Source organism: Leptopilina boulardi, unplaced genomic scaffold, assembly GCF_019393585.1.
Source record: "Leptopilina boulardi isolate dan_hultmark-lab unplaced genomic scaffold, ZJU_Lbou_2.1 LbouV2_214, whole genome shotgun sequence".
Classification (NCBI taxonomy): Eukaryota; Metazoa; Arthropoda; class Insecta; order Hymenoptera; family Figitidae; genus Leptopilina; species Leptopilina boulardi.
The window spans coordinates 232189-248106 of NW_026137768.1; the positions used below are offsets into that span (position 1 = coordinate 232189).

At 31.1% G+C, this 15918-nt stretch overlaps 1 protein-coding gene across 1 annotated transcript in view; it reads left to right on the forward strand.

The window, feature by feature from the left end:
- LOC127279132 (uncharacterized) overlaps window positions 1–15918 on the forward strand; it is a 326137-nt gene that overhangs the window by 33821 nt on the left and 276398 nt on the right. The gene's annotated exons all lie outside the window — the stretch shown is intronic.

The window sequence follows — 15918 nt, forward strand, 5'->3', positions numbered from 1 at the left end:
AATGCTTTCTCATTATATCATTATCAATTTCATAATTTACGCTGCTTGGCATTACATTAAAAAATACAGAGGTTGCAAATGCTATTGCATATAATCCACACTCAACACTTCCAAACGGTTGTTGGTCAACAGCTACAAAAACTACTATTGGTTTAAAAGGAAACAATCTAATTAAATAATCAAATTGATGGACATTTAAACAACCTGCATTTAGGCTATCAAAAATATAAAGCCTTACTCCATCGTAATAGACACAAATCCAATGACCCGAATTGTTACTACCACTAAAAAGTATTTGAATATGTTTATCACCTTCTCTAATTGGAACAATTAATTGAAGCATTTGTAAATACAAAGTACTTTGCATATTAAAAAAAGAATTTCAATCTTTTTTCAATAAATCTTCAAATTTATACATATGCATGTCATTTAACAATTCATTTCTATTTTCTATTATTTTGAAATCTTCATTACTTAAAACAACATATTCTTTTATGTTGGCCATGGTAGAATTCAACGAATTTTATTTTATCCAAATTTTTCTATCCAAAATCCAATATCCAAAAATCAATATCCAAATTCCAAAATCCAAAATCCAAAATCCAATATCCAATATCCAAAATCCAATATCCAACATTTAATATCCAAAATCCAATATCCAAAATCCATATCCAAAGTCCAATATCCAAAAACCAATATCCAATCACCAAAGTCCAATATGCAATATTCAAAAAAACAAATATACAATTTTCAAAAAAAAAATTGAATGAAATATTTATTATTTACAAAAAAAAATTAAATTAAATATTTCTTATTTTTAAAATAAAAAATATTTCTGATTTAAAAAAAATGAAATGAAATATTTTTTATTTTCAAAAAAAAATATTTCTTATTTTTTCAAAAAAAATATTAAATTAAATATTTTTAATTTTTAACAGTTTCGAAAATCAAAAATGCAATTATATTGTACAAAACATTTCAATTTTCAAGTACGTTACTCATCAACAACTTTTAGAGAAATGATCTACCTGACTCAGGTATACTCATTGGCCAAGCAAAGATACATCTTTCTCACTCCATTACTTGTTTTTCTCTCTGTCACTGAAAACCCAGCAGGGGTTCGGACGGAATGAATGAATTCAAAGACAATTATATTTTGAAAACTAGCAACTTTGTCGTCCGCAAGCGGCCGACTACGTTGCTCGTGTGCATTAAGGGTGCTGAACGGAGAAACTGTCAGAGGTTCTCAAACACTTTCCCCTCTTTTTTTAAAAATTTTAATTTTATCATTTTTTAAAAAAAAAACCAAACACTTTTACAAAAAAAAGGCTCTTTATCAAAAAACTATAGGGTATAAGGATTTTAGAAAATATTTGTTTGCCAGATTTCGATGTTTCCTCGAGCAAGAAAATTAATCCTAATATTAAAACTGACACTTTGCTACAGAAAATGGCCGTCACATGTCTCACGAATATCTTGAGAGACGTATTGCCACGCGAGAATTTGAGTCAAGAAATCTTGTTCTAAACGTGTTTTCTAAGCAAGAACACAGATGGCGACAGAGGAGATGTTGAAATAAAATTTATTATAAAATTAGATATTTTCTATAAAAAGAATTTTTCGAAAGTTTAGTAAGAAAAATGCTTTTTATAAAAAAAATAGCAAATAAGAATTTAAAAAAAAATTTGTTTATCTGTGTAAAATTTTTGAAGGAGTGTCAATATTATTTCCGCGACAAAAGTTGACAGCTTATTGTAGAAAATGGCAGTACCACGACAGGTTGCCTACAGAAAGGGATAATACTTTATCCTGTATCGAAATCTTATAAGGTAAACAAACAATTTTTTGTAAATGAACATTTTTAAAAATATTAATTTTGATACATTAACAAAAAAAATTGTTTATTTATATTAATAATAAGTTTTAAATATATATATTATTTTTGAGTATTTAGAAAAATTTTTAATATGTTTTTAAAACTATATTTTGAAAAATATTAAAAATTTGAAAAATTATTTGCAACAAAAATTTTTATAAAAATTTAAAAATATTAATTAATCAATTAATAATAATAATTAATTAATATTTAATAATATAATATTCAAAATTTTTGCTTCTAAAAGAAATTTTTATTGTATAATAGTAATACCTCTTTCTATAGGCAACCTATAGCGTTACGTGCCAATTCTAGGACAAGCTGTCAACTTTTATTGCGGAAATAATATTGACGCTTGTAAAAACACCGAATCTTAATAAACAAATTTTTTCATAAATCTGTATTTACTATAGATTTTTGGAAAAGAGCCCTTTTTTAAATAATGTTTCTGGATTTTGTAAAAAAATTATTAAACACTTTTTCCTTTTTTACTGAAAATTTTCACTTTGATCATTTAAAACAAAAATTTAGACACTATCGAAAGAAGGTCTCTTTATCAAAAAACTATAATCATAATCAAAAACTATAGTCAATATTATCTGACAGCTTGTCATAAAAAAATAGACTTTACGCAACAGGTTGCCTATATAGAGGGGTAATACTATATTAGTGTTAAAAATTATTTTATCATCAAAAATAATTTAAGTTATACTTTTTTTGAAAAATTTGTAATACAAAAATATAAATAAAAGAATTTGTTTATGATAATTATTAAAAACTAATAGAGGTTACAATTTTAAATAAAAAATTATTTATTTATTTCAAAAACTAATTATGCATTTTTATTATTTTTATTTTCTTTTTAAAACTTTTATTATCAAAAAACGATTGCCCGCTTACAGAAAGAAGGGACAGATGGCGCAGTAGAGGTGCTTTCAGTAAAAAAAATCAGACAAATGCGAGTTACACTCGTACTATTCATGAAATCGAGGGTTCCTTATACACAGCGATCTTATTTGATATAAAATCCAATTTTTATTTTTCGAAAAAAACTCAATTAAAACAATTTCCTATCATGTTTGTTAACTTTTTCTTATATTCTACACGTCAAAATACGTAAAAATGTTCTGGTGGAAAAATACATTGACAACGGCAGGACCATCAACTCCAATTTTATTGGGCTTGCTTTTTTTTTTTGTAATCAACACCTAAAAATGCATAAATTTTAAACCTTTTTTCATATATAATTTTCTTCGATTTCGGTATTCTTCTTGTCTTGAACCATAGTTTTATTGATATTTTTGTGCAAAAACATTGATTTGTTTATTTATAAACAAAAAATAAAAAACCATGATAACAATTGAATTTCAAGTTGAAAAAAAGCTTCACATACTTAATACCCTTCTGAATAATATTTGTTTGAGAAAAAAATGGCACGCATTGGAAAATTGGGTTATTTAAACATTTTTTACAGCGCGCATAGCCCGTGTAATACATAGTGACACGCACCGCGCAACGTTCAGCTGGAACTCCAATCGTGCGTCTCCAATAGGAACCTTAAAGGCCTTTCTCCAATAGGATCCTAAACTCTTGCGTTGCGTATGCATTGCGTCGGTTGCTATTGGCAACCAATGCTAAAATCAACGCGTCAGTTACGCAACGCAAAAGTTTAGGTTCCTATTGGAGAAAGGCCTTAAAGCCTTTCTCCAATAGGATCCTAAACTTTTGCGTTGCGTATGCATTGCATCGGTTGCTATTGGCAACCAATGCTAAAATCAACGCGTCAGTCACGCAACGCAAAAGTTTAGGTTACTATTGGAGAAAGGCATTTATGTCGGTTCTACAATGGGCACGTGTGTACGAGAACGTGTAGGTTCTGTACTGACGTCACCTATTTGCAGAACATTGTGACGTCAGCACGTACATGTGCACGTACATGTACAAATGTAACCATTGTAAAACCGACATAAAGCAGAGTCCAGAATGAACACGTTACGTTATAACGTTAACGTGCTGACGCCATAATGATATTTCAAATGTGTGACATCACACGTTAACGTTAACGTACCGCGTAACTTGCTCATTCTGGACTCAGCTTTGGTTGCTTCGTACGTGAACGTGAACGTTTCGTGCTGACGTCACACGGAACGTACACGTTTGCGTACGAATGTGTCCATTGCAGAAGATACTTCAGGTTGAGTCCAGAATAGACAAAAACATAAACGTGAACGTAACGTATCCATTTAAAATACATTGTGACGTTATATTTACGTTCATGTTTTTGGTCTATTCTCGACAGGCCCTTAAAGCATTCGTAAACAGACGTATGACATCACCAATACTAAACTAAATGAGAACCAACGAGACGTATACGCAACGCTTGTTCTTAGGGTCCCATTGAAGACGCATCATAAGGGCCTGTGCAGAATATACAAGCCTTGCATACACATCGAGTTGGTTCCCATGTAGTTCGGCATTGGTGACGTCATACGTATACGTTTACGAATGCTCTTAGGTTTCTATTGGAGACGCTCCATTAAGGCCTTTCTCCAATAGTAACCTAAACTTTTGCGTTGCGTGACTGACGCGTTGATTTTAGCATTGGTTGCCAATAGCAACCGACGCAATGCATACGCAACGCAAGAGTTTAGGATCCTATTGGAGAAAGGCCTTAAAACTTATCGGCCCACTCTAAACTTTTTTGCAAAATCTTCTTAGTATTTCCAGTTATGTTTAAAATTTTTTTTCAAAAATCATCAAAATTTAAAAAAAACTTAATTTGTTTATAAAAAATTGTTATTTTTTTAATAAAAAAAGAAAAACAAATATTTCGTTAACATTATTGAAAAGTAAAATAAAAACTGAAACTTTTCTTCTGTTAGCAAAAATTGAAAAAATACATTTTTTTGAGTTATCAGCCACTGAAAATAGGTCTACATTGAGTAAACAGGATATTTTGAAAATTCACAACTCGAAAATTTTTTAGAAAAAAAATAAAAAAATACCTTTCTCTTTTTGTACTACAGAACAAGAAAAAAATATATTCGGCTCAATTTAAAGGGTCGACGGAAATCTCCCGTGAAATCGCCCTTATATATATACCCCCACAGCACCGAAACTTTCTTAAAGATTTACTAAAGATTTATTTGAAATGTTCGGAATATTTAATTGCAATTTTTAGTGCAAATTGTGTAAAGATTTAAATGTCCCACTTGAATAAATGTTTAGCGCAAAACTTTCCAGAACATTTAAATGAAATTTTCACCTAATTATAACCATAATTACGCGAAAATTTCATTTAAATGTTGAGGAAAGTTTCACACTGAACGTTTATTTAATTAGGACATTTGAATCTTTACACAATTTTCACTAAACATTGCAATTAAATATTCCGAACATTTCAAATAAATCTTTAGGAAATTTTTAGGAAAGTTTCTGTGCTATTGGGATATATATATATATATATATATATATATATATATATGTATATGTGTTGGTGTGTAGACCATTTAGCGTTACCCAGGGTGCACCAACGAGGAGGCGGTCTACATTACACCCCAAAATACTTACAGTTCTTTGAAAATAATTATTGTTGCATGAGAATATACAACCATAATTGAAATATATATAATTATCTCTGTTGCATTTATAGTGGAAAATGTATGAAATTAACTAAACCTGAAAGAACTTATATTTTCGAATACCAAGGTACCATAACCTTGCGCGACTTGCTCGCAAGGACATACATAAAAATTGCAACCTTGCGCGCGATGCACGCAAGGACATATGTAAAGTTTTCAACCTTGCGCGCAATGCACGCAAGGACATATGTAAAATTGTTAACCTTGCGCGCACTGCACGCAAGGACATATATATATATATATATCCATTTAAAATACATTGTGACGTTATATTTACGTTCATGTTTTTGGTCTATTCTCGACAGGCCCTTAAAGCATTCGTAAACAGACGTATGACATCACCAATACTAAACTAAATGAGAACCAACGAGACGTATACGCAACGCTTGTTCTTAGGGTCCCATTGAAGACGCATCATAAGGGCCTGTGCAGAATATACAAGCCTTGCATACACATCGAGTTGGTTCCCATGTAGTTCGGCATTGGTGACGTCATACGTATACGTTTACGAATGCTCTTAGGTTTCTATTGGAGACGCTCCATTAAGGCCTTTCTCCAATAGTAACCTAAACTTTTGCGTTGCGTGACTGACGCGTTGATTTTAGCATTGGTTGCCAATAGCAACCGACGCAATGCATACGCAACGCAAGAGTTTAGGATCCTATTGGAGAAAGGCCTTAAAACTTATCGGCCCACTCTAAACTTTTTTGCAAAATCTTCTTAGTATTTCCAGTTATGTTTAAAATTTTTTTTCAAAAATCATCAAAATTTAAAAAAAACTTAATTTGTTTATAAAAAATTGTTATTTTTTTAATAAAAAAAGAAAAACAAATATTTCGTTAACATTATTGAAAAGTAAAATAAAAACTGAAACTTTTCTTCTGTTAGCAAAAATTGAAAAAATACATTTTTTTGAGTTATCAGCCACTGAAAATAGGTCTACATTGAGTAAACAGGATATTTTGAAAATTCACAACTCGAAAATTTTTTAGAAAAAAAATAAAAAAATACCTTTCTCTTTTTGTACTACAGAACAAGAAAAAAATATATTCGGCTCAATTTAAAGGGTCGACGGAAATCTCCCGTGAAATCGCCCTTATATATATACCCCCACAGCACCGAAACTTTCTTAAAGATTTACTAAAGATTTATTTGAAATGTTCGGAATATTTAATTGCAATTTTTAGTGCAAATTGTGTAAAGATTTAAATGTCCCACTTGAATAAATGTTTAGCGCAAAACTTTCCAGAACATTTAAATGAAATTTTCACCTAATTATAACCATAATTACGCGAAAATTTCATTTAAATGTTGAGGAAAGTTTCACACTGAACGTTTATTTAATTAGGACATTTGAATCTTTACACAATTTTCACTAAACATTGCAATTAAATATTCCGAACATTTCAAATAAATCTTTAGGAAATTTTTAGGAAAGTTTCTGTGCTATTGGGATATATATATATATATATATATATATATATATGTATATGTGTTGGTGTGTAGACCATTTAGCGTTACCCAGGGTGCACCAACGAGGAGGCGGTCTACATTACACCCCAAAATACTTACAGTTCTTTGAAAATAATTATTGTTGCATGAGAATATACAACCATAATTGAAATATATATAATTATCTCTGTTGCATTTATAGTGGAAAATGTATGAAATTAACTAAACCTGAAAGAACTTATATTTTCGAATACCAAGGTACCATAACCTTGCGCGACTTGCTCGCAAGGACATACATAAAAATTGCAACCTTGCGCGCGATGCACGCAAGGACATATGTAAAGTTTTCAACCTTGCGCGCAATGCACGCAAGGACATATGTAAAATTGTTAACCTTGCGCGCACTGCACGCAAGGACATATATATATATATATATATCCATTTAAAATACATTGTGACGTTATATTTACGTTCATGTTTTTGGTCTATTCTCGACAGGCCCTTAAAGCATTCGTAAACAGACGTATGACATCACCAATACTAAACTAAATGAGAACCAACGAGACGTATACGCAACGCTTGTTCTTAGGGTCCCATTGAAGACGCATCATAAGGGCCTGTGCAGAATATACAAGCCTTGCATACACATCGAGTTGGTTCCCATGTAGTTCGGCATTGGTGACGTCATACGTATACGTTTACGAATGCTCTTAGGTTTCTATTGGAGACGCTCCATTAAGGCCTTTCTCCAATAGTAACCTAAACTTTTGCGTTGCGTGACTGACGCGTTGATTTTAGCATTGGTTGCCAATAGCAACCGACGCAATGCATACGCAACGCAAGAGTTTAGGATCCTATTGGAGAAAGGCCTTAAAACTTATCGGCCCACTCTAAACTTTTTTGCAAAATCTTCTTAGTATTTCCAGTTATGTTTAAAATTTTTTTTCAAAAATCATCAAAATTTAAAAAAAACTTAATTTGTTTATAAAAAATTGTTATTTTTTTAATAAAAAAAGAAAAACAAATATTTCGTTAACATTATTGAAAAGTAAAATAAAAACTGAAACTTTTCTTCTGTTAGCAAAAATTGAAAAAATACATTTTTTTGAGTTATCAGCCACTGAAAATAGGTCTACATTGAGTAAACAGGATATTTTGAAAATTCACAACTCGAAAATTTTTTAGAAAAAAAATAAAAAAATACCTTTCTCTTTTTGTACTACAGAACAAGAAAAAAATATATTCGGCTCAATTTAAAGGGTCGACGGAAATCTCCCGTGAAATCGCCCTTATATATATACCCCCACAGCACCGAAACTTTCTTAAAGATTTACTAAAGATTTATTTGAAATGTTCGGAATATTTAATTGCAATTTTTAGTGCAAATTGTGTAAAGATTTAAATGTCCCACTTGAATAAATGTTTAGCGCAAAACTTTCCAGAACATTTAAATGAAATTTTCACCTAATTATAACCATAATTACGCGAAAATTTCATTTAAATGTTGAGGAAAGTTTCACACTGAACGTTTATTTAATTAGGACATTTGAATCTTTACACAATTTTCACTAAACATTGCAATTAAATATTCCGAACATTTCAAATAAATCTTTAGGAAATTTTTAGGAAAGTTTCTGTGCTATTGGGATATATATATATATATATATATATATATGTATATGTGTTGGTGTGTAGACCATTTAGCGTTACCCAGGGTGCACCAACGAGGAGGCGGTCTACATTACACCCCAAAATACTTACAGTTCTTTGAAAATAATTATTGTTGCATGAGAATATACAACCATAATTGAAATATATATAATTATCTCTGTTGCATTTATAGTGGAAAATGTATGAAATTAACTAAACCTGAAAGAACTTATATTTTCGAATACCAAGGTACCATAACCTTGCGCGACTTGCTCGCAAGGACATACATAAAAATTGCAACCTTGCGCGCGATGCACGCAAGGACATATGTAAAGTTTTCAACCTTGCGCGCAATGCACGCAAGGACATATGTAAAATTGTTAACCTTGCGCGCACTGCACGCAAGGACATATATATATATATATATACGTAACCTGGACAGTAAAAAAAGGGTGCACGTGAGAAAAAAATAATTTTTTTATTGATTGGTGATTCTGATAGAAAAAAGTTTTCTCTATTAGATTCACCAATCGCACGTGAGCTCCCGTTTCACTATCCAGGTCAGATATGCAAATGACAACCTTGCGCGCATTACACGCAAGGACGTATGCTACCGCCAATGGAGGCAAACTAAACCTTCAAAACATGATGATATTACAACCTCTCACAAAAAGCAAAAACATAATGATATAAATTTTTGTTTATGTTCAGACTTGAACTGTAATTAAATGCTAATGCAACATAGATCTTTCCTTGATGCATACTTTTATATAATATTAAATAACTCGTCTTTATCTTATGCGTAATCTTGTAAATACTTGGGTTTCTTTATTTCTCGTTTGTTTCTTTTTATTGGACTAGCTCTAGTTTTAAAGTTGATTATTTGAATAGGTTCATCATTTAACATGTTTAACAAGCCCTCTTTTTCGTTGTCTTGTACACATTTTAATGAACAATTTGTTTCCATTATTTCTTCAGAATTTTCTACTACTCGATTAATGTTACATTTAGATTCTTCTTTTAAAATAGATTCAATTTCGACATTATCAGAAGAAGAAGATTCTGTTTTGTAGTTTTGTTCATAATCGATTAAATAGTTTGGTTGCCTTCTAACTCGTACAATTTTTTTCATTAACATTATATCACTATCGCAGTTGTCTGTTTGGACAAGTTCACTATCTAGATCGTTCGTAACGAACTCTCTATTCAACTCTTGTCCAGATATTAATAAACAGTGTGTTTCTAATATTTCTTTTGCATTTTCTACTGCAAGATTTTCATTATATTCAAATTCTTTGACTGCAATAGTTTCACTTACTATATTGTCAGAAGAAGATTCTGTTTTGTAGTTTTGTTCATAATCGATTAAATAGTTTGGTTGCCTTCTGACTCGTACATTTTTTTTCATTAACATTATATCACTATCGCAGTTGTCTGTTTGGACAAGTTCACTATCTAGATCGTTCGTAACGAACTCTCTATTCAACTCTTGTCCAGATATTAATAAACAGTGTGTTTCTAATATTTCTTTTGCATTTTCTACTGCAAGATTTTCATTATATTCAGATTCTTTGACTGCAATAGTTTCACTTACTATATTGTCAGAAGAAGATTCTGTTTTGTAGTTTTGTTCATAATCGATTAAATAGTTTGGTTGCTTTCTGACTCGTACACTTTTTTTCATTAACATTATATCACTACCGGAGTTGTCTGTTTGGACAAGTTCATTATCTAGATCGTTCGTAACGAACTCTCTATTTAACTCTTGTCCAGATATTAATAAACAGTGTGTTTCTAATATTTCTTTTGCATTTTCTACTGCAAGATTTTCATTATATTCAGATTCTTTGACTGCAATAGTTTCACTTACTATATTGTCAGAAGAAGATTCTGTTTTGTAGTTTTGTTCATAATCGATTAAATAGTTTGGTTGCTTTCTGACTCGTACACTTTTTTTCATTAACATTATATCACTACCGGAGTTGTCTGTTTGGACAAGTTCATTATCTAGATCGTTCGTAACGAACTCTCCCCTATTGAAAAAAAACACGTATAATTATACGTATAATAATACGTATAATTGTACGTATAATTATACGTATAATTGTACGTATAATAATACGTATAATTATACGTATTATTATACGTATAATTATACGTATTATTATACGTACAATTATACGTATAATAAGACATACGAATTTGAAACAAGAATTATACGTATAATTATACGTATAATAATACGTATAATTAATTATACGTATAATAATACGTATAATAATACGTATAATTATACGTATTATTATACGTATAATTATAATTCTATTAAAAATAGAATAATAGAATAGAATAGATTAATTAGTAGCAAAATTGCGCTGAAAATTTTTAGAAATTTTAAAATGCAAATTAAATTTCACGAAAAAAAATATCGTCGAATGTCAATTCAAGCAGTCACCCATCCAAGTATTAACCGCGTCCAACGTTGCTTAACTTCTGTGATCTGATGAGAACTTGTTCCTTCGCCTTGGTGTTTCCGCTGTCTTGTCTTGATTAATAACTTTGTCGTATAAGTATTGTATCGCACCTAACCTCACTTTTAGTGATACTTATACGACAAAGTTATTAATCAAGACAAGACAGCGGAAACACCAAGGCGAAGGAACAAGTTCTCATCAGATCACGGAAGTTAAGCAACGTTGGACGCGGTTAGTACTTGGATGGGTGACTGCTTGAATTGACATTCGACGATATTTTTTTTCGTGAAATTTAATTTGCATTTTAAAATTTCTAAAAATTTTCAGCGCAATTTTGCTACTAATTAATCTATTCTATTCTATTATTCTAGTTTTAATAGAATTATAATTATACGTGTAATAATACGTATAATTATACGTATTATTATACGTATTATTATACGTATAATTAATTATACGTATTATTATACGTATAATTATACGTATAATTCTTGTTTCAAATTCGTATGTCTTATTATACGTATAATTATACGTATAATAATACATATAATTATACGTATAATAATACGTATAATTATACGTATTATTATACGTACAATTATACGTGTTTTTTTTCAATAGGGTCTATTTAACTCTTGTCCAGATATTAATAAACAGTGTGTTTCTAATATTTCTTTTGCATTTTCTACTGCAAGATTTTCATTATATTCAGATTCTTTGACTGCAATAGTTTCACTTACTATATTGTCAGAAGAAGATTCTGTTTTATAGTTTTGTTCATAATCTATTAAGTACTTTGGTTGCATTCTGTTTCGTATATTTTTGTTGATTGACATATTACTCTCGAAATTTTCTATATCATTAAATTCATTGTCAATCTGATCTGCATTATCGAGTAAATCAGAAATTGACTTCCTTTTTTTTCTTCTTTGTAATGCTGATCACCTGTTTTAGCATATATTGTAGTAATTTCCTCTTCAGGTTCAATCAAATCTACATTCATTTGCTCCTTACTAGCGGTATTAGTACTTTGAACACTAACTGAACCTGTATTACTTTTTTTTATATTTTGTTTTCGTTTCATTTCAATAGCATGTTTTTCTTTTGCGTCAACAATATGTGATGGATCTTTTACTTTTACTCCCTTACTTATACAACTGTCAACGATTTCAGGTAATAAACATGTTAAGTAAAACTGGCTTAACTTGGGTAACATTAGATTATTCCAAAGTTCGACATTCTTTTTTATTTTTACAAGTCTGCAATCTGATGGTATCCAAACGAAGAAGTAGCAAAATTCCTTATCAACAACATTCAATTGCATTTGAACCTGATAATAATATTCATGATTTTGATTGATTGATAAACATTTCTCAGTCGTAAATAAAGATTGAATTGCTTTTACGTTATTATTATAAGCCTCTGTAAGGGACTTATACTCTCTTGCACTATAAGGACACTTTATCTCGACTATGTTACCATCTTCTTTTAAAATACCGTCAGGAGAAGCTGCTAAACCTTGAACCGTAGGATGAATAAATAAGCCACATTCTAAAACTTCATCCTTCATAATTTCTCCTAATTTGGCTCTAGCTTTCCATTCATTTTTATTCCCCCAAGATATTGCAGGTGTTGTTAAAAATTTGGGGATTCGTATGTCTTTTATAATTCCAGAGCACGATGTATAATCTCTTTTGCGACATACTCTACTAGCAAAACTTCCTGTCACAAATTGTCTTCTTAGAACTCGCCAGTTAGAATTCTGTGTTTGTCCTCGAGTTTCTTTTTCATGTTGATCACGATTTTCCATAATTTTTTTTACTTCTTGATTATAATTCTCTAATTTCTTGTCATATACTTCATTGTTCATAACTTCTTTATCGGCATTTGGACCATAATCATTGTCGTAATATTGCTTCTTCCTTCTTCGCCTTTTTTGTGTACCTTTAGCTTTTCTCTGTTCATAATTCCTTGTATTTGCATCGTGTAAATCCTGAGCCGCCGTTGGGACATTCCTTCCACTAGCTTTATAATAAGCTACAACAACATTGCGATTATTGAATTGCAATGCTGCGGCCAGCACACGTATTTCATATTCATTTCGCAATGCAAAATTTATACGTTTTCCTCCAATTTTTTCAGCAACAATTCCATTAGCTGCTTCCACCATATTTGTATCCAAATTTAATAACAAATTTTCTGCATTTTGACTGAGACGTGATATAGCAATTTCTATTTCAGTGACAAAATTCCACTTCTGAAGATTATTAACTTCATTAACTTCATTAACCTTTGGAGTACCATCACAAAGTGGATTGTTTTCTAAACATTGACCGTGATCCCCAAATACATGCCTAGGAATGACATCAATGGCTTTACGGATATCGGAAATGCATTTTTCATCAAATTGTTTATCAGAATTCCAGACACTTTCAAGTAAACGATTTACTTCCATGATGCATTTTTGTCCACTTGCTTTTACAATAGACCGAGGTTTCCCTATACGCCCTCGTTTACTTTTTGCTATTTCTTTTACCGTATTTTGAAAAGCTCTGCGCAAGTGCTTTGAACATTCCACTTTTTCTACGATTATTCCATATTCTACATATGGATCAGCTTCTAATATTCTTTTATAGACACTACTGTCACCATCAGCAATTAACGTATCATATATTAAATTATGCTGTGGAACACTCTGTTTAAAACCATTTGCAATTATTGCGCTTTCCATACTTGTGGAACTATCATTACGACTCCAATTTTTAAAACAATGGTGTTTCTTCGGTTCTTTATTAGCTCTGTTAGCTCTATCGCAGATAGAGCAGTACATGTCCTTCGTTTCAACCCACAGTATCTTTCCTGTTTTATAACCTATAATGTAAGCCATACCAGCAGGCGAATTATAACTTCCGGTTCTATATGACCTCTTCATCCAACTACCGTCTGCTAACACTGTTATTCTTCCTACTCCATCTTTTACATTTCCACTTTTCACAGCTTCTTCATATTCTTCTTTACCAGCTTGCTCTATACTTTCTTTTACTGCACTGGACATGACATTCCAAGCGTTGTCACGACGATTGCGATATGTCTCATTGTTCATAAATTTTACACCAGCAGCTGAAAATATCTTCTTCATTTGAGTGTAACCCGTACCAGTATTTATTGCACCTAAAATTAAAGCTTCATTTATATCTAGGGTCTCGTCATCTTTAGGTGTAGACCAAATTTTCGCATTCCAAGGACACTTGTTACATTGATATAGATGACATACTCTGTTGCCCTCTCGCTTATGGTTTTTTAATTTAACATTTTCTGTAGTACATTCTGAACTTTTATGAGTAGCAAGTTTCTTTGACAATTCTTCCCACACTTTTGCCCAGTTCATAAGCAATACTTCCGTTGGGTCTACATTTCCCTTAGCATTCTTCATATTTCCCTTTTCATTTTTATTTGGACTTACATTCAAACTATCATAAAGTTCACTATTAATGTCATTATTTAATTTCTTAGTTTTACTTGATTCATTTGATAGAGAGCTTATACTTTCTTCAATGTCTCCCATATATGCAGATTCATTACTGCAACTGTGACAAAAAGAGTGATTTTTATCCGAATATTGTGTAGGGCTTTTTAAATATTTACAAGAAACCTGAACTTTATTATCATTGTTGATAAGATGATTATCCATTAGTTTATTCTGTTGTTCTGATATCGATTTGCTTTCTTCTCTTCTGACCTCATTCGTGGTTGATAATAATCTTTTATACTTTCTTTGCTCTGCCTCACTTACACGTCGATTTTCTATAATTCTTGGTAATTGCTTCTTACTAATCGTTTGGGGCTCTGCAACCTTTGTATGGGAATACACTTCTGTTACATCAGTAATATCTGGAATTATACTTTCTATTTCAACTGGATGCAATTCAAACCAGTTTCTTCTATCACCCTCTTCAGGAAAATGCGGTATATTTTTATCTAAAACTTGAAATAGTTTATCAACATCTTCTAAAATTATAAAACATGCTACGGCATTCTCTGATCCACTCGCAAGACCATTTGAATTTCTTGCGTGTGAATCAAAAAGCCAAATTTTACCATTAGTTTTTCCAAGAGCAACTGAAATTCCGTTCGATGTTAAAACTGCAGATCGATCTGCTTCAAGGAATAATTTCAATCTGTCTTTTAGATTGAGGCAGTCAAATACATTATTCCACACATGACCTACATCTGCTACTTGAAATTTCAGTTTAACATTTCTGGAACCTACACGGATATATGGAAAAACTTCAGAAGCAGTCAAATAAGAAGGATTTTCCTCACCTACACTAAGTTCCCCCCTTCTCTCAATACTTTTTCTGTAAATATCGTCACCAATCATTAACACGGAATCGACTGCTTCTGAAGTCCACGATTCTGGACCATTTAATTTGCACATTACGTTTGCAACAGCAGCGTTTGCAGTACATTGACGGCCAGCACTCACCTTTTCAAAAATACGTGTATTACCTTGATGAAATGTTCCTCTGACAATGCTGAATGTACCAATCTTTTCAACTTTTGATGCTTCTACTAATGTGGAACTTATACTTTCTTCTAGTGTGCTTTCATCTTTCATGAACGCAGTTGCATTATTTTCCAAACATTTCATTTTGGAACATAGAGAATTATTTTTTTCCTTACACTCAACTTGCGCTTCATTCATAAGAGAATCCACCATCAAATCAAAAGAGTCATCAATTTTCTTCATCTCAATTTTATCCTCTTTTTTTTTCTTCAATTCCCTAATAATAGGAAACATTTTTCATTTTAAACATAACTTTAT